The sequence below is a fragment of the Cryptomeria japonica genome, chromosome 8 (assembly GCF_030272615.1).
Source record: "Cryptomeria japonica chromosome 8, Sugi_1.0, whole genome shotgun sequence".
Classification (NCBI taxonomy): domain Eukaryota; kingdom Viridiplantae; phylum Streptophyta; class Pinopsida; order Cupressales; family Cupressaceae; genus Cryptomeria; species Cryptomeria japonica.
Window position 1 is genome coordinate 710,812,150 of NC_081412.1, and position 25,706 is coordinate 710,837,855.

The 25,706-nt window shown below is 36.8% G+C and overlaps 1 pseudogene; it reads right to left on the reverse strand.

Moving 5' to 3' along the window:
* Positions 1-316: 316 nt before the first annotated feature.
* Positions 317-25,706, reverse strand: part of LOC131071248 (K(+) efflux antiporter 3, chloroplastic-like) — a 31,549-nt pseudogene continuing 6,159 nt past the window's right edge.

Sequence of the window (25,706 nt, forward strand, 5' to 3'; positions counted from 1 at the left end):
TGGCCTAGAACATATTTAAAAAATTTGCAAATCGATCATAAGAAAAATTATTAACCAAATATGTAGCTGGCCAAGCCTTAAAGCCCAGACATTACACCAAGAGGGGGGCATGTTATGCATTATCCAACGCAAACTCAACTGGTCACAAATAACCTTCACACGCTTCCTCCAATTGGCACACGTTACCTTTCTCCGGTGCATACTATCAAATATAAATTTCCTTCTTAACGAGCTCTACCTTTAAAACTTGAATAGATTTGGCTTCATGAGTAGCCTTACTTATCTTCCAAACTGCAAGATCCAAAACATCATTGTCTTATAATCTTGATTTAATAATCTCAATGGATTTTCTCCCAAATTCATACAGAAGGGGGGTCAAGGCCATGGAAAGAACAACAACAGTTATGAGTAACTTATTCAATTCCACAGGTGCAACTCCAACCCCATTTGCAAGGGAAAAAACAAAAAAGGTGAATTCTCTACCTTGTGAAAGAAGCAATCCTATTCAAACACTTTCATATATAGTAAGTCCAACATGAGGACCAATGAAAATCTTCATTAATGTCTTGATAACCATCAACCTTCTGAAAAAAAGACAAAACATTAGGCCATTCTTGAATAAGGAGCTAGATGTCAATAAATGTTCTTGTTGTTATGAAATATAGGCATAGTATTAGGCCTCAAAAAGGATGTATGTCTACCTCAATTTGAGTTCTATAATTAGTTTCTCCCATAATAGCATCAACAAATAAATCTCTAAGTGCATTATTATACCCAATTTTTATTTCATAAGTGACATGCTTGTCACTATTAGAAGAAAAGTTGCAATGAAAACCTCTGAACTTTTAAAATCTACAACGACCAAAAATGTTAAACTACCTGAAATAGGTGTCATAGAAGAAACTTCCCTCCAAGTGATAATGCTCTAAGGAAACCAAATGCCTCCAAGATTCCTACAGCTAACATAGGCCAAATACTTTCTTCTCCAAGGTTCTTACCAATGTTATAAGACTTAGACTCGCCTTAGACTCAACAAGCTGATTTCAGACTCCAACTCAGACTCGGCACCCAAATTCGCTAAATCTTGACAAAGACATCAAATTGAAAAATCCAAGAAATTCAAATATTTTTAAGGTTTTAAAACTTGTTTCATGCACCCTTCAATAAATAAATCTTAAATACACAATAATGTCATGAAATAGAAGCTACTTTGAACACATACACAAGTATACATTGATGACATAAGTATAAGCGCAAATTTCAGTTGAAGGAAATAACACATTAGATTTATAAATAGTGTCAAAATTCTACAAAAGTCAAGAAATATGAAATCCATGGCATCAAAAGCTACAAAAAAATATCAAAATAAAAGCTAGAAGTATATTGCTTATAGGAGCCTATATCACTCAACACTATGGCCCTCCTATGTATGTGCCTAAGATAAATCCTGGATGATTTTGCAGCCATGATATTTGTGTGTGTTTCAAGCTCGGGCTTGGGATCAAGGATAATCACATCATCACCCTCCTCTAATGGGTATCCTTGAGCTCTAACATCCTTTGCCATGGCTACTACCTCTACCTCTTGATCCACCTAATCAACCCATGCCAAGGCATCATCGCTGAAGACAAGATCATCTCTTAGTGATCCAATCTAGCTATGGATCAAACTCCTCTAAAGTGATAGGAGAGGTTTTAGTGCCCAATATGTGTTTATGATGGAGGTGAAGGTTGTAATGAACATACACAAGATCATTCAACCTTTTCACTTACAATTGGTTGTGCTTTTTGGATTGTATGTGCTCAAACATACTCCAATTGTGCTCACATCCTAAAGAACTACATGGCTAGCTCAAGATACGAACTGCAATCCCCCATAGATTTGGTACCTTAGCACTAAACATATCCCACCATGCATTTGAAATGAGAATATAATGTAGTGTCCTAAAATTGCGACCCCCGCAATTTTGACCACATTCTAGGTCCTCACCTTGGCGACAGTATCTCCCTTCTCCATCAAGGCCCCTTTCTGCACCCTCACCGTGAGTTCCTTCTGTTTGATCCCTGAGATATCACCAAGACCTTGTCCAAACCCCAAGATAGGGTAGGACAGGGGCATGGCGCCCCTGTCACCCCCTCTTAGGTTGGCCCCAAGATAGGTCCCTCTGGTCCTATCTACATTTTAGGATTTTAAATCTCCTCGATGTCAGCCTTTGGTGAGATGAATTAATTCTTTGAGGCATGTATAAAAGAGAGTTGGTCTTCTCACTTGCATAGAGAGATAGATATATGGATGGGCGAAATACAGAGATACACAGATAGGCGAAATTCAAGCGAAAGGTCTTCATCAAGTCTTCAAGTCTTCAAGCATTCATCAAGTCTTCTTCTTCATGTGTCTTCTTCATTCATCCATTGGAGCAACATTACAACATTAATTTGCAAGCATGTGTGTGTGTTAGGGTTTTGTCATGTTACATGTCATTGCATACAACATTTGTGATTACATTTAAGAAGCAAATCAATCATCATCAATCAATTGCAGATCTAAAAGGTATACATTTCTATCATTTACATTTAAGCATTTGCAATTACTTTCTTTCAAGGTTAATTCCTCAAACGGGGTGAGGCAAACCCCTATCCACAACCCTTCTTCCCTTCTTTTTTGTGTTTAGGTTGTAGGTGCATAGTTGTAATTGCATGTTTCGACTCCATTTGTAGAGATGAAGAAACCCTTTTCGATGCACAGATTTTTTGGAGGACCATGTACACTTTCAACACGGTCCCGATGACTTTCCTCTAAATTTGTAGGGTAGATCCATACCAGTCTGAATATTCTAGATCCAAAGTTACAGCGTGATCTCGAACCAGTAACTCCTTATTTCATAAATGTTGCCTCTCTTTTCTATATAGTCAACATATCTATTTACAAAAGAGGGCAAATTACTTTCCAACCCTTGCAATCCACTTGGAATTCATATCCTTGTTTCCCTTGGATTTGGATCTAGTGGATTCAAGACCCTCTTTTGAATGTAAAGTTTCTCCCAAGTGAAAATTATCCTAGTGACTTCCTTTCTCTCTCCTAGGTAGGGAGTCACTAGGGTTCAATTTTCCACTTTACATATAAAAATCAATTCTATTCTATAAATTTTATTTTATTAATATAAAATAGTAAAAGATAGAAACGTTTATTACTTGGCTACTTTAGAATCTATGTTTTCTTGCACATGTCTCAAGAAAAGAGGTCTCCTTGTACATTCATGAACATTTGTCATGGTCTATGTGTGCTCCAGCTAATGAATCTGATAATATTCGCTCTACAACTATGTAGATCCCACTCAACACCACCTCATCAGCCTTAAAATCTCAGCGAAATTGGAATGTCGAATTGAGGTAGTAGGCAGTTACATGTAAAGGCCTATGAAGTTGATGGTGCAATCATCAATCAATGATGTCCCATATGGGACCATACTTAGCCTCATCCCTTGAATAAATAGATCTAATGGGCGTCTTTGCCTTGTTTATGCCCTCATATATGTACCTAATTGTGGTCTTCTCTCCATTGACAACTATGCTGGAAATATGAATTGATGTGTTGTTGTGGTTGTCATTAATGCCAAACTTGTTGTTTATGTTTGCACTAGAATGTATGTGGTGCAGAATTATCTTGTTGTGTTATTGGTGCAGTTGTTGTGATGGTTGCTCCAAAAGTGCTTGGGTCTGGAATCTATTGTTGGTGATGAGTATTATTGTTATCTTCATTGGATATAGTTTCAGTATCATGGATATAATGGTTTTGAAGTTTGAAAACATCTTTGTGTTTTTTGGGTGTTGTGGTATTGTTCGTTGATGGTTGTGAGATTTTGTGTTTGACCTATCCTTAGGTTTGGATATGATTTGTGGAAGCATGTTTGATGCTTTATGGGTCTCATCGTGTAGCGTGTGGAGATCCGGATTTGATTTATTTGCTTTGGAGAGTATGTTTTTTGTCAGTAATTGCTTATATAGTTGTGTAGCATGTGAATATATGGTTGGTTACGTTTTAGTGATTGGGGATCGGTGAATTAATTTTGGAAGATGGGTTTTGGTCCTCTCTTTCTCCTAGAGTAGATTAGCATGTGTGTTTTTGGTTTGGAAAGTTTTTTGTTTTTTATTCAGGCTTACTTGTTTTAAGTTTTGATGTTTTATCTTGTATATAAATAATTTGGATGTTTGAGCTAGACGACAAGGAATGAGAGAGAGTGCAGATGATGTGGTGAATTACAAATATCAGAGGAAGTAGGAGTGACGAAGAAATCTCTATTTTAATGATAAGCAAGTTGTGTTGAGATTGTGATAGTGAGTTGAGATAGCGTGTTTATTGTTGAGATCGGAGTTGTGTTGGCTTGATGATGACGATATTGATGTAATAGGTTGAGTGATGACTTGTATTGTGTTCTCATTGATGGCAACAATTTTTGTCATTCATCTAAGTCATTTAGTCCAATCAGTAAAGCCTAACTAGTAGTGGAGTCAGTTAAACAATGAACCGGTAAACAGGACAACAAACCAGTAAACAGAGACAGTGTTATGATCAAGTGACCGGTATGAAAGATCTCTGAAGAGTTAAGTGTTACAATTTGGCATGAATGTTCATGACATTGACAGGAGTCTATGACCGGTTTCGTATCACCAGAATCAAATTTTAGAGTGAGTTATGATGTAGTGAATAGTCAATCAAGAAGAACAGTTAACGAGTACAGCAGAGACACTTAGATCAGTAAACCGATAGACTTAATGTTTTATTTTTGTTTGTAGCTCACATAAGTAAAGCGTGTTGAGAAAGATTGACCAGATACATTGAACCTAGGAAATTGTTCCAAGGTTGTTTGTCGACTTAGCATAGTTGTTTATAAAAGGATGAATATTGTGTGATGACGTATCACATGAAGGATCTAGAATGAGGATTTGATTGTGCGGTGGAAAGTGAAGCTTTGTATTGATGTTTAGTCGGCAGAACTGAAGCGGATCTTATCAGGCACAGAGGTGCTATATGTAGATCAACTACCTAGTTGTTTCCTAACAGTTGCAACAGTCTAAATCCCTTAACCGGGTAGGTCCTAACAAGCCTGAATGTGTAAATCCCTTAACCAGGTAGCTCATTAATTTGGGTTTAAATCCTCCAACGAGGTTACTCCTAATAGGGTAAAGCTCCTAACAGGGTCTTCTCTTAACCGGTCATTGTTGTAAAGCTCCTAACCAGGCTAGGCTCTTAATAGGGCACATTTCGAAAGAGTGCATATTTTGTGGGTACTAATTCCCACCATAGTTTTTCCCATTTGGGTTTCCATGTGAAAAATATTGTGTCATGTGCTACATGTTTTATTGGGTATTATCTTATGTGATTATTTTCCTTGCATACTTGTTAAGTTTCAGGTTGATAAAAGTGGTGATCATATTTGTGTTGTTGTTTTTGCTTGCACTGATTCACTCCCTCTCCCTCTCAGTGCCTTATAAGTTTATCAATTGGTATCAGAGCCTAATTCCCTTAAGGCTTAACTGCTTGGGAAGGATCCTTAAGTTTATCATGGGGGATATGAGTTATAGGGAGCTTTCTAACCGGCTTGCAGAATCTGAAGAAGCCCTAGGTGAGTTAAGGGTCAAGTATAAAGCTTCATTGGCTAAGAGGAGAGAGTTGGTTGAATAGTTGTATGAAATTAGTGAAAATGGTTCATTTGAAGAAGCTAGCATTGATGCATTGGCTAATGAGGTGGAAAAGTTGAATGATGATAAGTCAAATCTCGGGAGAGAGTTGGAAACCCTTACCATCAGGATGAGTCAAGAGTTGGAAGCCAGGAGGGTTGTTGAAGACAAAATCAGTGAGAAGGATCATGAGATCTCTAAGCTGAACTGAGAGATTAATGACCTCCATGCACATCTTCATGAGGATAAAAAAGAAAAAGAAGAAATACAGGCTGAACTAGACATGGCTATGTCTCTTAGAAAAAGTATTATTAAAAAGAATGAAGATCTTACTAAGGAGTTGGCTTATGCTAATGAGATACTAGCTAAATACAACAAGAGCTCTACTATGCTTGATGGCCGGATCTAGTCACAAAGGCATAATGGAGATACACATGGCTTGGGATACACAACCTTTGAGCAAGGAGAGCCTTATGGTACCAAAGACATCATACATGAAGACAAATCTGCACCTAAGACAAAGAAGAACACTGGTAAGAAACCCTACAAACCAATATGCTTCATTTGTCATAAGGTAGGTCATACTACTAATATTTGTAGAATCAGATCTAGTTCTTTCAAGGGTTATAGGTCTAATTGTAGCATCGTAAATTGTACGCACTTGCTAAAGCAGTACAATTTCACACCTAGTTTAGCACCCACCTTGGCGTCGTTTGCATTTTGCATTGCATTTCTCCTTTAGCTCTTAATTAATCAAATTAATTAGGTCTAAGGTCCTATTTCATCATCCTCCACATCATAAAGTTGGGCCCTTTCATTAAAGTGTGCCCCTTTTCATTTTATTCCTCCAATACATCATTTAATCAAAAACCCTAATTAGGTCCTATTTTGAACTTGGGGGCTTGATTTCGGGGGTCAAAACATCTCAAAATCACCTGTAACTTCGGGATTCTCTCTAAAATCATCATATCCGACGGCCCTGAAAATTTGGTGAAAAGTTGTCGGGACCATGGCGCCCGGAGTGCACACGGTCCCGGACATTTTTCCCAAAATTTTAGGAGCGCGATCCAATCATAAAATAAAGCTTAACCCCAAGAAATTGGCGGGATATTCAATCTCTAGGTCGGCCAAAAGTTGGAATTAAGACCTAGGGTTTCATACATAAGAGCTCTCTTTCTTCATTGGAAAGGATCAGAATTTTGTTTTCAGGACCTTCTATGCAACGAAAGAGCAGATCTTTGAAGACTTCAACAACATTCAACATCCGTACGTCAAGCATCCATCAATTTCATTCATCCATTTAGGGCTTTGAAGGCATTGAAGAGCAATCAGGGATCACCGACTGAAGATTGGCTTGTACCCCCCCCCCCTTGGGGTTGGGTATGATTTCATGTTGTTTTCATGTCTTTGCATAAGCTTCCTTACATCATTTGTATTCATGCTTTAGATCACTCTACATCTTGATTTGGAGCATTTACATTGTCATTTACAAGCAATTAGGGTTTATTTTCTAGGTTGCTCTAGTTTGTTTACTTGCATTTTAGATCTTGCACACACACAAGGTCTGCACACACACTACTTTTACAATACAACTTGGCTATTCGTGGAGGTGGAAATCACCGAAGCGGGGGTTTGACTAAGGCAAAACCCTATATAGCCGCCCAAACACCTTTTCAGATATAAGTGCAGATTTCGGGATTCAGACAATGTCGCAAGTTGCAGATCCGAAAGAAGCAGACGGAGACTAAACCATACACCAAGTTTTAGAGCAGAAGACCAGGATAGGGGCGTGGGGCGCCCTGGTCCTGCTAGGACAGGGGCGTTAGGCGCCCTAGTCCCTGGGACAGGGGAGCTGGGCACCCTGGTCCTCCTGACAAACAGCAATTTTTAAGCATTTCTGACAGTTTTCCAGGTTGCAAAGTGACAGTTTCAGGTGTAGTTTCAAGAACCGAATCAGGACAGTGGCGCCCGCACCCCCGTCCCGAACATTTTCACTCAGATTTTGACTCCGGGTACGCATCTTCATTCTTGTCTTGTCCTTGTGTTTGTAGCTTTCCATTATTTAAGTTCAATTCTGCAATCGTGTTATTAGTTCATACTTGCATTTTGGGGTTAGGAATTGAACTTGCATAATCTTACCTTTCAATTACAACAAAGGAGTAGAAACCCTAATAGGTAGCCCGTGACTCTCTCTTTCACCAAAAAGAAGTAGCCAATTGTGTGATACCTCTAGGCTCTTTCGTATTCCGTAATGTGTGTCAAAAGGTAGGATTAGGACATGTTAGCCTAGTCTCGCTTTTTCCCCCACACACTAATGCTTATGAGGGTTACAAGCCTAGAACTTTTAATGGTTATTGCTACAATTGCAACAAGTATGGGCATAGAGTTGTTGAGTGTAGGACTAGAGAAAACTTTCAAAGATCTTTCATGAATCAGATATCTAATGGTGTATGGCAAAGATCTTTCAATGACCGAAGAAACCTTACTTAGCAGACCCTATGTAAACCGATCTAGTCCTTATGAAATGGAGTATAGATAGAATGTGACTTGTTCTATTTGTCACAACTATGGACATGTTTCTATGAATTGTCAAAGATGAACTGGTAGAGGCAATGTTGGTCCCTGGAGAGCATTAGGAGTGGCATGTTTTCATTATCACAAACTAGGACACCTTGCAAAGTTTTGCAGAGCAAGAATGAACCAACCGGTTAATCAGTTTGTTGACTGGAAAGGTAAGAAAAAGGTTGATGTGGAAGAGACCAAGGCTGAGATGAACAAGTTCTAGAGAAAGAAGAGTGAGGAGAAACCATTGAAAGATTCTAATTCTTCACCTAGTGTGAAGAATCCCTCACCGGTGAACTAAGCTAGTTATAAAGCTTAGGGGGAACTTATTGTCAAATCCATTTCTGGACCCCATACATGGTGCGCGATAAGTCAAATTTGCATATTTAGATGTAATTTGATGATGAGTAATGATTTTAAGTTGAAACTGGTAATTTAAATGTGTTATGAGAACTGGTAGCATTTTTTAGGGTTGAACGGTGTTTAGGGTTTGTTCAACCAGGTATAGCATTTAATGTAGTTTGTAAAAGGTAAATAAAAAGTGTTATATAGTTTCATTTGTTACCTTTACATTCTCGAGAGAACATTTGCAGAGCGACTAAGGAAGAGAAGAGGATTTGACTATTGTCTTGGTGAAATTTGATAGTTGATTGTGGACATTTAAAAAGAAGTGAATCGGCGAAAGAGCGTTCAGACAGGAAACCCTAGCTACAAAGAATTTGAAAGGTATTTATCTAAAGATCCAATCTGTGTTTGAGTTTTCGCAATGGATACACCGCATATTGTTGATGTATTTGTAAGGCCTCAACCGATTTTCAAGAGGCATCCACAGAAGTTGATAGAAACTGATCATGTTGGAGTTCTATCCAGCGTACCCTATGGTGTTTTTCATATTGAAGATATCAGATCTTACATTCACTACAAATTGGAGGATTTGGGAACACTTACTATTTACGATCAATACCAGAAACTGTGTGATAAGCAAGGATTGTTGAAAGATCAATTTAGGAGGGTTACTGATAAAGGTTTCCATCATGCTTTGAACTTTCTTGATTATTTTGAAGAGGAGCATGTTAGATATGTTTTGATTAGAGTTCATGACCAGTTTATATGGTTGGATAGACCGCACAAGATTACTAAGGAGGCGATTCATATTGTCACTGGATTATCTACCATCGGTGAAGTTCCTGTTTTAATATCAATCTTGAAGAATGAAGTGATTTGATTGACTAACTCTAAATGGGATGGCCGTGAAAAGACTGTGAATAATATTGATGATCCGGAACTAAAATTTGCATTTATGGTCATCGGTTACATGGTTTACCACTCGAGCAGAATGAATAGCATTCCTAGAGCTGCTATCCATACAGCTTATTGGATGTTGAAGGACAATGTTGACTATGATCTTGTAGAAGATTTGAGAGTTGAATTGGTGTTGAATCTTGAATCTATCAAGAAGGACAAGCGATAGAGATTCAAGTGTGGTCAGTTGATCATTGGTTTGTTTTTCTATTTTCAGAACTTCTTTCCCGGTATAGGTGAAATACAATGGTCTGATGATACACTGACATCCCTGCAAATCAAGAACAACATCAAGATGCTTGGTAAGAATTTACAAAGGTTATCTGGGGATACTTTAAGGATTTCTAGAAGAAAAATGCATGTCAGAAAAAGGATACTAGCATGGGTGGTGAAAAGGTATGAGGACTCTATCTATTTTATGGTTGATACTAATACCTATTAGATGGAGGCTACAAATCCAAAGACTTCATGGGTTATGCCTATGGGGTATGAGATAGGAGAAGATATCTTGATTATTTATGTTGAAGACCTCTTATCCAAACCGGCAAATCCCAATGTATCTAGGTTTGGAACATTTAAAGAGAAATCAATAGAGGTACATTCTGAGTTGGCTAAACCGGTAACAGCCAAGAATGTTAGAAAAAAAATTGAGCAATTTGTTGTTGAACAAGGATTTACAAAAGAGGCGATTGCAGGGGCTAGAGAAAAATTTGAAGCAAGAAAAGTTGAATCCTCTAGTGCCCCAACCGGTACCAGCGCCAGTATACAAACAAGGAGTACAATGGTGAAGGAGAAGCCCCCTCCTACTCCTAAGATCCAAATTAGAAGAAAACCTAAGGAAGCTAAGCCTGAAGCACCCAAGATGAAAGAAGTATATAGGAAAAGGAAGAAACAGCAAGCACAAAGGACACTTGAAACTGTTGAGGAAGAAGATACTAGATCTGAAGGTGGATAGAAAGAATTAAGAGTCAGTGGGAAGAAATCCAAAGTGGTTGGATCTCCTACTATGAAATCTATAAAGAAATCGGTAAGTAAACTCACTTTACTTAAAAGGATATTGGAGAAAATAAGAAATTGTGGTATTTTGACTGATGTAAAGAGACATTATAACATTTTTGGTGAAGATGAGCAAATGCAAATAGAAGATACTATCATGAATAAGTATAGTAAAGCATTGATTGAGTTGCAAGATTTGATACTTGATTCTTTGTACAATAAATTGGAAGCAAGATGGAAAACTGCCATAAAGCGGGACAAAGAAATGATTGAATTTGTATTGATGCACTTGCAACCGAAGACCTCTAGGGAGGATATTCAAGAAATTATTTCTAAGTCAAGGGCATTATTTCTTACAAAAAAAGGTTGACAAGATTGTTAGTTGGTGAATCTCAACCTGTACATGTTGAGACTGAGAAAATTTTGAAGAATTTTTTAGGACTTATTCCTAAAGAAGTAGAAGAGGAACCGAAGAGATTAAAGGGAGAATATTTCCCTGACAATTTGAACATTAATGATATTATACCAGATGAGATTGTTTTTGCTGACACGAGCACTAAGAAAGATCCAATCATTATCCTTGATGAAGAGACTGTGTTACCGGAAGTGAATCTAACCAGTACAGGTGAATAGAATATAGATGCAAAGAAGAAAGATGAAGAAATGACTGAGCCATCGATGAATGATAATGTACAAAACACTGAGCAACCAGAATAGTCAGATGCACAATAACCACTGGTAGTTTCACAAACAGAAGATATGAAAACCACTGCACCACCGGTGAAGGACAAAGAGAAGCAAGAGGGGAAAGCTAAAGAGAAAGCAGAGGAGCATGAGAAGGATGCAGAGAAACAAAAGGAGGAAGAAAAACAGAAGGAAGAGCAAGAACAGAAAGTGACACCCCAGTCACTTACATCAAAGAAAATTGTTGATGATGAGGAGGAGGATGACACTATAAGTATACAAGGACCGATTAACATGGACATGTTGAGTCCAACTAAGCTGATGGAGATTGCATCTGCCATGCAATCTAAGGCACAAAAGAAAATAATGAAGGCTCACATAAAAGAAGCACAAACCATTCAGGTTGTTGTTGATATGCTATCCAATATATTACCAGAGACTGATATAGTTAGTCTTCCTAATCCTATTAACAAACTAGAGCAACTGGTCACAACAACAAAAGATCAAATGAAAAACTTGGAGGAAGCTGCAATTAAGAATATGAAAAAGGAATATGAGAGGAGAAGAATAGAACAATTAATGAAAGGCATTGATAAAGATAGGGCAGATCTTACTGTCAACATGGACCTCATTAAAGAAGCCTTACAAACCGGAGGTAAAATCCTTTCCACTGTTGCAAAATTTTCATTATTTTTTGATGATCTTGAGAAGAAGAGGCAGGAAGCTCAACAGGAGATAAAATTTTTGAGTGAATCATTTAATCCCTTAAATGATTCAGCAATCAATTTTGGTAGATCGGTAATTGCATTACAGCAGAGGCTTAAGGCTTATGAGGCTAAACATGTGAAAAGGACAACTTCACAGTAGGAGTTGCAGACATTATTAGTCCCTAAGATAGAGATTTTGCAGAGGGGCTACAAGGAGACTCAAGCAATTTTGGCTACTCTAGAGATGAGCACACTAGATGCAATGGAGGAGCTTGCATATCAGATCCAAACACATACTAAGATAACAGGGACACTTTTGGAGACTTGGCACAATGATTTGACACTTTTGAAGTCTAGTTTTGAAGATGTATTTCATAAGATGAGATTGTAAAACATTTTGAACTCCTTTATATATTTGGTAATGCAAATTTTGATGTATATTACTTTTATCTTTTCATGTATTTGCTTACCTTTGTCATTATTGTCAAAGGGGGAGTAGTATTGGTTAGTTAAAATTTTGTAATAGCATGTAATTGCTAAGAGGGAGTTTTGAATCATGATGAGTCATTTTTGTAATGTGACACTTAGACAAAAAATTTCCTAAGTGTTGCCATCAATGCCAAAGGGGAAGATTCTTGGCTTGATGATGTTGATATTGATGTAATAGGTTGAGTGATGACCTGTATTGTGTTGTCATTGATAGAAACCATGTTTTGTCATTCATCTGAATCATTTGGTTTAACTGGTAAAGCCTAACCGATAGTGGAGTCAGTTAAACAGTGAACTGATAAATAAGATAGCAAACCGGTAAACAGAGACAGTTTTATGATCAAGCGACCGGTATGAAAGATCGGTGAAGAGTTAAGTGTTGCGGTTTGGAATGAATGTTCATGACATTTGCAGGAGTGTATGACTGGTACTGCATCAGCAGATTCAAAGTTTGGAGTGAGTTATGATGTATTGAGCAATCAATCAAGATGAACAGTTAACCAGTAGAGCAGAGACACTTAGATCAGTAAACTGGTAGACAATGTTTTATTTTTGTTTGTGGCTGACATAAGTAAAGCATGTTGAGCAAGATTGACCAGATACATTAAACCTAGGAAATTGTTCCAAGGTTGTTTGCCGACTTAGCAGAGTTGTTTATAAATGGATGAATATTGTGTGATGATGTATCACATGAAGGATCTAGAATGAGGATTTGATTGTGCGGTGGAAGGTGAAGCTTTGTATTGATGTTTAGTCGGTGTTAGTTGCAAAACTGAAGTAGATCTTATTAGGCACAGAGGTGCTATATGCAAATCAACTACCTGTTATTTCTTAACAGTTGCAGTAGTCTAAATCTCTTAACTGGGTAGGTCCTAACAGGCCTGAATGTGTAAATCCCTTAATCGGGTAGCTCATTAATTTGGGTTTAAATCCTCCAACGAGGTTACTCCTAACAGGGTAAAACTCCTAACACCTTGACCGGGTGACTCCTAACAAGGTCTTCTCTTAACTGGGCATTGTTGTAAAGCTCCTAACCGGGATAGGCTCTTAACAGGGTGCATTTTGAAAGAGTGCATATTTTGTGGGTACTAATTCCCACCGTGGTTTTTCCCATTTGGGTTTCCACGTGAAAAATATTGTGTCATGTGGTGTATATTTTATTGAGTATTAGCTTATGTGATTATTTTTGTTGCGTGCTTGTTAAGTTTCAAGTTGATAAAAGTGGTGATCAGATTTGTATTGTTGTTTTTGCTTGCACTAATTCACCCCCCCCCCCCCCCCCCCCCGCCCCCCGTCTCAGTGCCTTATAAGTTTATCAAGATGTGTGTGTTGTTTTTGGTGGCTTGATGCAAAGTTCAAGGATAGCTTCATGATCAGGAGATCCTTCTTTTTCAGATCATTTTTCTGTATCTTTCCCTGAGTGTAGTTAGCTTCAAGTTTTGCAAGTCCTCTTTGTATCTTGTCCCATAAGTAGTTAGCTCTATCCTTTTGTAATCATTTCATATATAGTTATTTATCTAATGGGTTGACTTCCACTGTGGTTTTTCCCTGTTTGGGTTTTTCACATATAAATCTTGTGTTGGATATTGTTGGCATATGGGAAGATTGTTGATATGATGATAATGTATGTTGTCATTGATGTCAATAAAGTTGGTTAACCAGTATGAAGAAGAATGAAGAGATGTAGTGAGCTGATGTCAGGGTTTCACTTAGTGTGACTACCGGTTGGTAGTCTCATCTCTATGGTTATCGGTTTGGCGATCCAGCTTGTGCAATGCAACTGATGATGCTCTGTGATGAGTTAACTAAGAGATGTGAATGAGATCAAGGTGCCATGTCAGCTTTGTGCATGTGAAGGATTTTCTTGAGGATCTTGTATGAGAAGATCGACCGCATTTGAAGTCTACCTTGGGAATGATCATTCTTCTTAAATGGTATGAGAAGAAAGCGTGATGGGTTACTAATTCTCATGAGCGGTGATGAATGAACGATGCATATTGTCTTGTGATCTGTTTGAAATTGTAATACTCTATGCAATATGTTTGGACGATCAGAATTGGACCGCATGTGTTGTAAACCTAAGCATCTTAGGGTTTAGGGTTTATGTTACCGACCTAACTGTTGTCTATAAGGTCGATGATGTTTGTTAGTGTAAATTTTTTGGCAAATTTTGTGTGTGTATCTGAGTAAAGAGATAATTGATACTTGCCAGACTAGTAAGAGGGAAACTGCGAAGTGTGGTTGCAGAGTAGAGGATATGAAAAGGATTTGCCTTGGCATGTAGTGTTGTTATCAGATCGGGAGTTTTTCTTGTTGTCTTCTAATCATTTCAACAGTTTGAATATCCGTTTACCGAGTAGCTTTAACAGGCTTATTGTAAAACCTGGAACTAGGTGACTCAAGATCATCGAGCTCTTTAAATCCTCTAGCGAGGTAACCTTTAACAGGGTATATAGCCATCCCTTAACTAGGTGATCTCTAATAGGATCGGTTCCTAGCAGAACCTTATTGTAAAGTCTCTAACCGGACTAGGCTCCTAACAGGGAGAGCTTCAAAAGAGTTCAAAACAAGCTTGTGGGTATTCATCCCCATCGTGGTTTTTCCCATTTGGGTTTCCACGTGAAAAATCTGTGTGTTATGTGCTATGCATTTTTCATGTGATGTTTATGAAGTATTTGGTTAAAAGACTATGCATGTAGAATTTATAGGTTATGGTATTTCTAGTATACCACATGCATATGTTTATGGGTGAAATTGAAGTCGAGTATTGATCATATTTGAAGTGTTCAAACTTATCAGTTTATGGTGTCTAGTGTCTTACTGTGTTTAACCGGTATTGCCATAGTTAAGTTCAATAATGATGATCTAACCAGTTGGTATTGATTTAGCTAGACAAAGTGGTTGAAGAGAGTTTTTATTTGTACTGATTCACCCCCCCCCCCTCTCAGTACCGGTTGGGGTATCTGTTGTTCATCATTATTCATCATCTTGATGTTCATATGTTGGATATGTGTTGTTCATTAATTATTTATATGATGTTGTAATTATTTGTTTGGACTAATTCACCCCCCTCTCAATCTTGCCTTGGTTTCAACAATTGGTATCAGAGTGTGTTTCCTCTTGAGTAAGCTTAATCGCTTGAGGTAGATCCGGTATGGTGCAGGACATTCATTACAAAGTTCCTATCTTTGATGGTACAAATTTTTCATAGTGGAAGGAGAGAATGAAATCGCATTTGGAGACATTGTAGAATGGAATTTGGGAGATCATTCAGACTAGATATATATAGTCGCAAGGTGGTACTAAGACTCCAGATGAGATAAAGTTGAAGGAAGCTAATGCAAAGGTTAGAGCTATAATTCTAAGTTGCATAAGTGATTCAATGTTTGGAAGAGTAAAAGAATTGAAGGAAGCTAAAGTTGGGTGAAAAAAGTTGTGTTTGGCATATGAAGGTGATGCAAAGACAAAGTAGGCTAGGTTGATGAATTTGAAGCATTAGTATGAGTACCTAAGAATTTTTTAAGATTAAGGAGTTGAGAACTATATTCACAGAATGACTAATCTTGTTGATGGCATTAGAGTTGTCGGGGGACATTTGGATGAATGTGATGTTGTGCATAAGATTTTGTTGACTTTGACTAAATCCTACAAACCGTAGAGATGTTCTATACGGGAGAGTAATGATTTGAATAAATATATTTTTGATCAGGTTATTGGTACCTTAAAAACCTATGAGATTTCAGAAATGGAGGAAGTGAAAAGATTAAATAGAGAAGCAGCATTTAATGTTTCAATATTTGATGATCTGGAATGTAGTGGAGACCTAGATGAAGCTAAAGCAAAAATTTTAAGAAGATTGCAGCGAGGCACTAGGACATATAAAGCTAAGTTAACTCTGATTTTTTTTTTCTTGTGGTATAATTGGACATTATTCTTCTAATTACAAGTACAAAGAAGATTATAAGAGATTTGATGATGAAGAGAAGGAGAACAAGTTTAGAAGACACAATTTGAACAAAAAAAAGAAGAAGGAATTGTGCTCTATTGAAGAACATATATCTGAAGATGAAGTTGATGATGACTCGAATGAATAATCTTTGCTTTTAGCAATTGAGGATAAGGAGAGTGCTTTGGAGAAACTAGAAGATGAGAAGACTATTAAGACTACATTACACGCTAAGATAGAACTGAATACGTGGATTATAGACTCTAGATGTTCAAATCATATGACTGATGACAAAGATGGGTTTATTAATCTGAAGAAATATGATGGAGGATCTACGAAATTTGCTAGAAAAGATGATGCATCTATTTGAGGTATCGAAAGTGTTTCAATTGATGGTAAGCATAAGACTAGTGATGTTTATTATGTTGAAGAATTAAGACATAGTTTGTAAGTGTTAGTCAAATGTGTAAAAAAGGGTATGAAGTTTTGTTTAGCAGTACTGGATGTGTGATTAGAAAGGAGAAGACTGATAAAAGAGTTTTCAAAGGAATTAGAACGGGTGGAAATGTTTACTACATTAAAGATAAAGACGAGAACAAATGTTTTCTAACACAGAGTAATAAATGTTGGTTATGGCACAAGAGAATGGGGCATGTCAATTTTGATAACATGATCAAGATTTGCAAATTTGAGGTAGTTAAAGGTTTACTTAGACTTATGAAGCCTACTGATACTGTGTGCAAAGAATGTCACTTGGGAAAGCAGACAAAGAGAAGATTCATGAATAAGGAATATTCTACTATGAAACCTTTGGAGTTGAGTCATAGAAACTTATATGGACCTACAAAGACAAGAGGCTTAAATGGAGAAAGGTATTTCATATTACTCATTGATGATTTTTCTAGAATGACTTGGGTTACTTTTCTAAAGGATAAATCTGAGGCTTTTGATGGATTTAAAATTTTCAAATCCATGGTTGAGAATCAAGTTGATGTTAAGATTAAGTGTTTAAGATCAAACAGAGGAGGAAAATTTGGTTCATGGGAATTTGATAACTTTTGTGAAATTCATGGGATTAGAAGGAACTTTTATGCTCCAAGGACTCCTCGACAAAATGTTGTTGTGGAAAGGAAGAATAGAATTGTTATTGAGATGGCTAAGACTTTGTTAAAAGATGCTAATCTGGCTAATGTGTATTAGAAAGAACTAGTACATATTGTTGTATGTCTTCTTAATAGGGTGCAAATCAAAGTAAATCATACCAAAAAACCCCTATGAGCTATGGAATGGAAGGTTGCCTACTGTGAAGTACTTTAAGATCTTTGGAAGCAAATGTTATATCAGAAGAGATGAAAATAATCTTGAGAAATTGTACTCTAGAGCATATGAAGGAATATTTCTAGGATATGCTACAAACAGCAAAGCTTACCAATGTTCAACAAAAGGCTAAATAGAATAATAGAAAGTACAACTGTGAAAATATGTGAAGAATGGAATCAAGTTGAACCTAATAATGAGACCAGTATTGAGATTGTTCCTACAGTTCCAGAGAAGACAAGTGATCGAGAAGAAAGCAAAGAGAAGGAATCAAATTAAAATGAAGAAGAAGAAGAGGAGGAGGAGGAGGAAGATTCAACGAAAGTTCCTACTAAGTATATTCAAAAACATCATTTAGAGAGAATCAAAAAGCTAAAGGTATTCAGACAAGGAGGAAGATTGCAGAAGCTCAAAATCAATCTAATTATTGTTTTTTATCAGTGTCTGAGACGAAGACTTATGAGGAAGCAAGCAAAGATGAAAGTTGGGTAAAGGCAATGGAAGAAGAACTAAATCAAATTCAGAAGAATAAGACATGGAAGTTGGAACCTAGATCAGTGGACAAGAATGTAATTGGAACTAAGTGGGTATTCAAAATAATTCGAATGAGCAAGAAAAAGTAACAAGGAATAAAGATAGACTAGTATGTAAAGGATATTTTCAAGTATCATGTTTTGGTGTATGGGGTATTTCTAGTGTCATTATATCCTTTTGTATTGGTTTCAGTGATCCGAAAAGCTTAATTGATCATATGATATAATCCGGTTTGCAGTTTTGTTTTTTTTATTAGTGCTTTGCAGAGTTCAGTATTTCCTCCGTTATATTCCGGTGTGATCAGATCTTGAGCTGAGATTTTGGGAGATTGTTTGGGATGTTTATGTGTATCTTCATTGTAGATGGTTCATAATGTGGTGCTCCGCAAGTTATCTTTCTTCGTGACAGTTGTTGTTTGAGTATTCTTGAGTTTCAGATGTTGATCAATGAAGATTTGATAAGTAGTGTTGGCGCAGTTGTTTCTGATGATTCTAACATGCTTGTTGGTATTTTTGAATTGTGTGCTATTTTTTTTCATGATTCGTATTGATCGTTGTGCGAGTTTTTGGTGATTTTGCTGATCCGGTGATGATTTTCGTGTTATGTGGTATTCTTGGTGGTGTAGCATGTTGCGGTTGATCTTGATGTGATTTCTGGTAGTGTTGAGTGTTTGGAGATTTGGTTAAGGTCCATGTTATATCATGTATATCAATATATTGGTCTGGTGGTCGATTTTTGTATCGTGTAATGTAATTTTGTAATTGTGAGTTGAGGGTTTAGCCAACCTTGTTGTCAAGGTTGATGAATTGTATAAATAGGTGATATAGTCATGTAATTTAGAAGTAGAGGGTGTGTATGCATTATCAGAGAGTGGTGTATGTTCAAACAAGGGATTCATCTTTCGGTGTGGTGTATTGAGCAGAGATTGGTGCAAAGAAGACATATGTGCTTAACTGGAACTGTCATCAAGCATTAGCAGATGCTATTATTGCAGTTCATTTCTTTCAGATTGTAGTTTAAATCTTGTTGTAAGTCAGTGATACTTCCCTGAGGGTTGTACCCTTTCGGGTTATTCTATCTTCAGCAATTGAGCTCTAGGCAGTGTGCCTGAATGCGGGTGAATTCCCCATTGTAATATTTTCACATACTATTGTAGAGTGTCATCTTATTGTGGGTAGGTTCCCACTGTGGTTTTTCCCTTAACCGGGTTTTCCACGTCAAAATATTGGTGTTGTGTGTTGTACTATCAATTTGTTTAGCTTTGTTGTTGTTGCATTCTATCAGATTTGTATTTATGGTTAAGTTTGTAGATCCGGTGAAAATTGATTCACCCCCTCCCCTCCCCCCCGCCTCAGTTTTCTCTCATTGTTGTTGCCAACAATTGGTATCAAATCTAGATCCTTTGGAAGAAGTTTAACCACTTGAGGAGATCAGTATGGCAACTGGAGGTGCTATCTTTAAGAAGGAGATTCCAAGATTTGATGGAAGTAACTATGCTATATGGAAGAACCGAATGGAAGTGCACTTGAGATGTATTGGAGAATATTACTGGAAGATTACAAAGAATGCTTATTTTGCTCCTCTAAATGGACCAGTTACTGTTGATGAGATAAAGGAAGTTGAACATAACATTAGAGCCAAGGAAGCATTGTTGAGCACCATGACTGATTCAAAGATGACTAATGTAATAGGACTTCAAATTAGACATGAGATCTGGGAAAAGCTTGAGACCCTGTATGAAGGAGATAAACAAGTCAAAGTTGCTAAGATGCAGAGTTTGAAAAGGAAGTATGAGATGCTGAAGATGGGAGAAGATGAGAATATAAACTCATTTATGGCTAAGATGAATGAACTTTTCCTAGGTATCAAATGTGTCAATGGAACCATTGAGGAAGATGAAATTGTTGCTAAGGTGTTGAGATCATTGTCTCCTTCTTGCAAACATAAGTTAGTTGCTATTGATGAGATCTAGAGTGTAACTATTGTGACAGAGATATGTTGGCTAGAAATATTGTTGCATTTGAACTGAGCGAATTTGGTGAATCACATGGAAAGTCTGAGACAGTATTTAGAGCATTTGTATCCAAGAAGCAAAAGTATGATCTTGATGAATGAAGAATATTTAAATATGAAAGAGAGAGAAGAGAGATGGAAGAGAAAGAAAGAGAATTAGATGAGCTTGAAACTTTGATTGCCCAGAGATTGCCTAAGGGAGTTGGTAAGTATGATGGAAAATTGCCTCTGAAATGTTTCTCTTGCAATAACATGATAAATTTGATAAGCATGATAGGAATGATAGATATGAGAAGCATGAGAAGTATAATAAGCCTTACAAGCCTAACTGGAAGTATAAGCATTAGAAGAACTGTTATTATGTTGTTGATGAAGGCGTACAGATGAAGAATCAGAAGGAGATGAAGTTGTGTTTATTGCTATCAAAGAAGATGGACTAGTATCTATTGATTCCACAAGCTTCACTAATGAGTAGAAAGTTTTAGCTACTAAAGTTGAAGAGAAAGATGAATGGGTGATTGACAGCTGTTGTTCACATCATATTGCCGGTCATAAAAGAAAATTTATGAGTATGGAAAGGTATGATGGTGGAATAGTAAGATTTGAAGATGGCAAAGCCTATGTGATCCATGGTAGAGGTTCTATTTCCTTTGATGATGATGTCTTGTATGTTGAAGGTTTTAAGCATAATATTTTAAGTGTTGAACAGATGGTAGACAAAGGCTATGAATTACAATTCAAGAATGGAAAATGAAAGATCATAAATGCCTCTGATATAGAGATTGCATCCGGAACTAAGACTGAAGGTAATATCTTTCATTTGAATGTTGGTGAGAAAAGTTGCTTAATTGCTCAGATTGATGAAAGTTGGTTGTAGCATAGGAGAATGTGTCATGCTAATTTTGACTCAATGATTAAGATCAGTTCTACACAAGCTGTTAGAGATTTGCCTAAAATTGTTAAGCTTGTTAATCCGGTATGTAAAGAATGTCAAATGGGTAAGCAAACAAGATTTTATTTCAAGAGCAAGTAGTATACATCTGATGGATTGCTAGATCTTGTGCATACTGACCTATGTGGACCTACAAACATTCTAAGTGTGCAGGGTGACAAATATTTTGTGTTACTAATTGATGATTATTCCACGACGATGTGGGTTGTCTTTTTTAAGGAGAAATCAAAAGCATTAGACAAATTCAAGATATTCAAAGCAAAGGTTGAGACTGAGACAGGACTGAAGGTCAAATGTTTTAGATCTAACAGAGGAGGAGAATTTTTTTCCGGTGAGTTTGATTCATTATGTGAAAAGCATGGGATTAAAAGATAATTATCTGCTCCTAGAACCCAACAGTAGAATGGAGTTGTTGAAAGGAAAAATAAAATTGTCTTGAATACTGCAAGGACTATGTTGATTGAAGGGAATATTTTGAAGATCTATTGGAGAGAAGTTGTTAGCACTGTTGTTTACACATTCAATCGAGTACATATAAAAGGTGATATCAGTAAGACTCCTTATGAGCTATGGTTTGGTCATGTTCCTACTGTGAGATATTTCAGAATTTTTAGAAGCAAGTGTTATATCAAGAGAGATGACGATATAAGAAATTTTGATGCAAGAAGTGATGAAGGAATTTTCTTGGGATATTCAACAAAGAGCAAAGTCTACCGGTTCTACAATAAGAGACTGAGAAAGATAGTGGAAAGTGCAAATGTGAAGGTTGATGAAAACTTTGGAAAAGAGATCAAAGCATGTGGATATGGTGATGGTCAGCATGTTGTTCTAACTCCTATTCAGACTGAAGAACTGAAGTAGAGTGGTCTGGTAGAGACAGCTAATCCAGATATTGTTGTTGTCGGTGGAGAGATGCAGAAACCTAAAAATCAAAACAATCATAAGACTCTGAGGCATGCAAGATTGAATCATTCTAAAAATCAAATTATTGGAGATAAAAATAAAGGTGTGATGACTAGAAGAAGGTTAGTTACTGAAGAGGTATGTATGCTTTCTAAAATTGAACCTAAAGATGTTGTTCGGGCTTGTAAAGATGGAAATTAGATAAGGGCTATGGAAGAAGAATTGAATCAAATTGAGAAGAATAACACATGGGAACTTGTGCCTAGATCTAAAGACAAGAATGTGATTGGCACTAAATGGGTATTCGAGAACAAATTAAATGAAGTCAGTGAAGTTGTCAGAAATAAAGAAAGATTGGTATGCAAAGGATATTCACAGAAAGAAGGAATTGATTATGAGGAGATGTTTGCTCCGGTAGCCAGATTTGAAGCTTTTAGACTATTGCTTGCATATGTTGCCTATAAGAATTTCAAAGTATATCATATGGATGTCAAGTCAACCTTTTTGAATGGTGATCTTGAGGAAGAAGTCTACATTGAGAAACCTGATCGATTTTTATTATCAGATGACAGAGACATGGTATGCAAATTGAAGAAATCTCTTTATGGATTAAACCAAGCCTCTAAAGCCTAGTATGCTAGATTAGATAAGTACTTGTTGAAATTAGGATTTAACAAAGGTATTGCTAATAGTAATTTGTGTTTTAAGATTGAGAATGATAACATCTTGATTGTTGAAGTCTTTGTTGATGATATTATCTTTGGAGGAGATGATGACTTGAGCATGAAGTTTGTCGGTGATATGCAAAAAGAATTTGAGATGTCTATTATAAGAGAGATAAAAAAAAATTCTTAGGTTTGCAGATTTCTCAGACTAGAAAAAGTACATTTATATCTCAAACTAAATATGTGAAGGAATTGCTAAAGAAATTTGGATTAGAAGACTCTAAACCGGTTGGAACTCCTATGGTGACTCGTTGCAAATTATCTAAAAATGATGAATCTTCGAGAGCTAATCAGACCTTGTACAGATGTATGGTTGGTGGACTGCTATAATTGACTTAGACTAGACCTGACATTATACATGTTGTATGCATGGCTGCTAGATATCAAATTAATCCGAAATAGAGTAATGTCACTGTTGTAAAGAGGATATTCAGACACCTAAAAGGGACTGTGGATTATGGTTTGTGGTATATGAGGAATGATGATTTCATGTTATGTGCTTACATTGATGTTGATTGGGCTGGTGATGTTGATGACCGGAAAAGTACCTCTGATGGTTTATTCTTTTTGGGTAAGAAATTGGTTTCATGGGCTAGCAAGAAACAAGATTCAATGTCCCTATCTATTGATGAAGTTTAGTACATTGTTGCTGCTAGTAACTACACTCAGGTAGTTTGGATGAAGCAAATGTTGAAGGATATCAAAGTTATCTATGATGAGCCAACTATCATCTATTGTGATAATTTCAATGCTATTAATATATTAGAGAATCTGGTGCAACATTCAAAGACTAAACATGTATCAATCAAATATCATTTCTTGAGAGAAAAATTCAGTGAAGAGGAAGTGAAGCCAGAGTATGTATCTACAAAGGAACAAATTGCTGATATTTTCACTAAGCCTTTGTCTACATATACATTTGCTTATTTGAGAGACAAGTTAGGGGTATCCACCCCTCCTAATGAGAACTAGATGCATTGAGTTGCATCGATCTAGTGGACTTCACAGCCTTATCTTTTTATTTGGATTGATGAGTTAGTGCTACTCCTCTGGTGTAGTCTATTTGTGGTTGGATTGGTTATATGTTTAAGGGGGGGAGTTTGGTTTTCCGTTTTGAGATCTTTGGCATTGTTGTCAAAGGGGGGAGAGAAGCATGTGAAAAAAAAATTTATCTGCTTGATCTTAGGGGGAGTCTGTTGGATTTGATTTCTTTCTTTGCATTGATTGTTTTTCACATTCATATGTTGCCATCAATTCCAAAGGGGGAGATTGTTGGACATTGTTGTTGCTACGATATGTTGTTGTCATTGATCCAATAATTTATTGCTCTAGTGATTGCAGATTGGTTTATTTGGATCATGTTTTGGTGTATGGAGTATTTATAGTGTCATTATATCCTTTTGTATTGGTTTCAGTGATCCGAAAAGTTTAATTGATCATATCATATGATCCGGTTTGCAGTTTTGTTTTTCTAATCAGTGCTTTGCAGAGTTTAGTATTCCATCCAGTATATTCCGGTGTGATCAGATCTTAAGCTAAGATTTTGCGAGATTGTTTGGGATGTTTATGTGTATCTTCATTGCAGATGGTTCGCGATTTGGTGCTCCGCAAGTTATCTTTCTTCATGATAGTTGATGTCGTTTGAGCATTCTAGAGTTTCAAATGTTGATCGATGAAGATTTGATAAGTGGTGTTGGCGTAGCTATATTTGATGATTCTAACATGCTTGTTAGTGTTTTCTAATTGTGTCCTATTTTTTTTTATGATCTTCATCGATTGTTGTGCAATTTTTTGGTATTTTGTTGATCTAGTGATGATCTTTGTGTTATGCGGTATTCTTGGTGGTGTAGCGTGTTGTGGTTAATCTTGGCGTGATTTTCGGTGGTGTTGCGTGTTTGGAGATTTGGTTTAGGTCCATGTTATATCATGTCTATCATTATATTGGTCTGGTGGTCGATCTTTGTATCGTGTAATGTATTTTTGTAATTGTGAGTTGAGGGTTTAGCCGACCTTGTTGTCAAGGTTGATGAATTGTATAAATAGGTGATTAAGTCATGTAATTTAGAAGTAGAGGGCGTGTGTTCATTATCAAAAAGTGGTGTATGTGCAAACAAGGGATTCATCTTTCGGTGTAGTGTATTGAGCAGAGATTGGTGCATTGCAGACATATGTGCTTAACTGGAACTGTCATCAGGCATTAGCAGATGCTTTTATTGCAATTCATTTCTTATGGATTGTAGTCTGAATCTTGTTGTAAGTCAGTGAGACTTCCCTGAGAGTTGTAGCCTTCTGGGTAATTGTATCTTGAGCAAGTGAGCTCTAGGTAGTGTGCATGAATGCTGGTGCATTCCCCATTGTAATATTTTCACATACTACTGCAGAGTATCATCTTATTCTAGGTAGGTTCCCACCGTGGTTTTTCCCTTAACCGGGTTTTCCACGTCAAAATCTTGGTGTTGTGTGTTGTGCTATCAATTTGTTTATCTTTGTTGTTGCTGCATTTTATCAGATTTGTATTTGTGGTTAAGTTTGTAGATCCGGTGAAAAATGATTCACCCCCCCCCCCCTCTCTCAGTTTTCTCTCATTGTTGTTGCCAACAACAAGAACTTCAAGGTTTATCAGATGGATGTCAAATCAGATGGATGTCAAATCAACATTTTTTAATGGAGATCTTGAAGAAGTTTATATTGAGAAACCGGATGGATTTAGACTGACAAAAAATTTGGATATTGTTGGAGTTGAGAAAATACAACACCACAGGAGCCCAAATGATCTCTGCAAGCTGAAAAACCTGTTACAAGAAGAAGCAAGGAAGCAAATCACAGAAGAAATAAATACACAGAAAATATCCTCAAAAAGAGAGAGCTCAATATTCACAAAATGTGTAATGTAAAAAA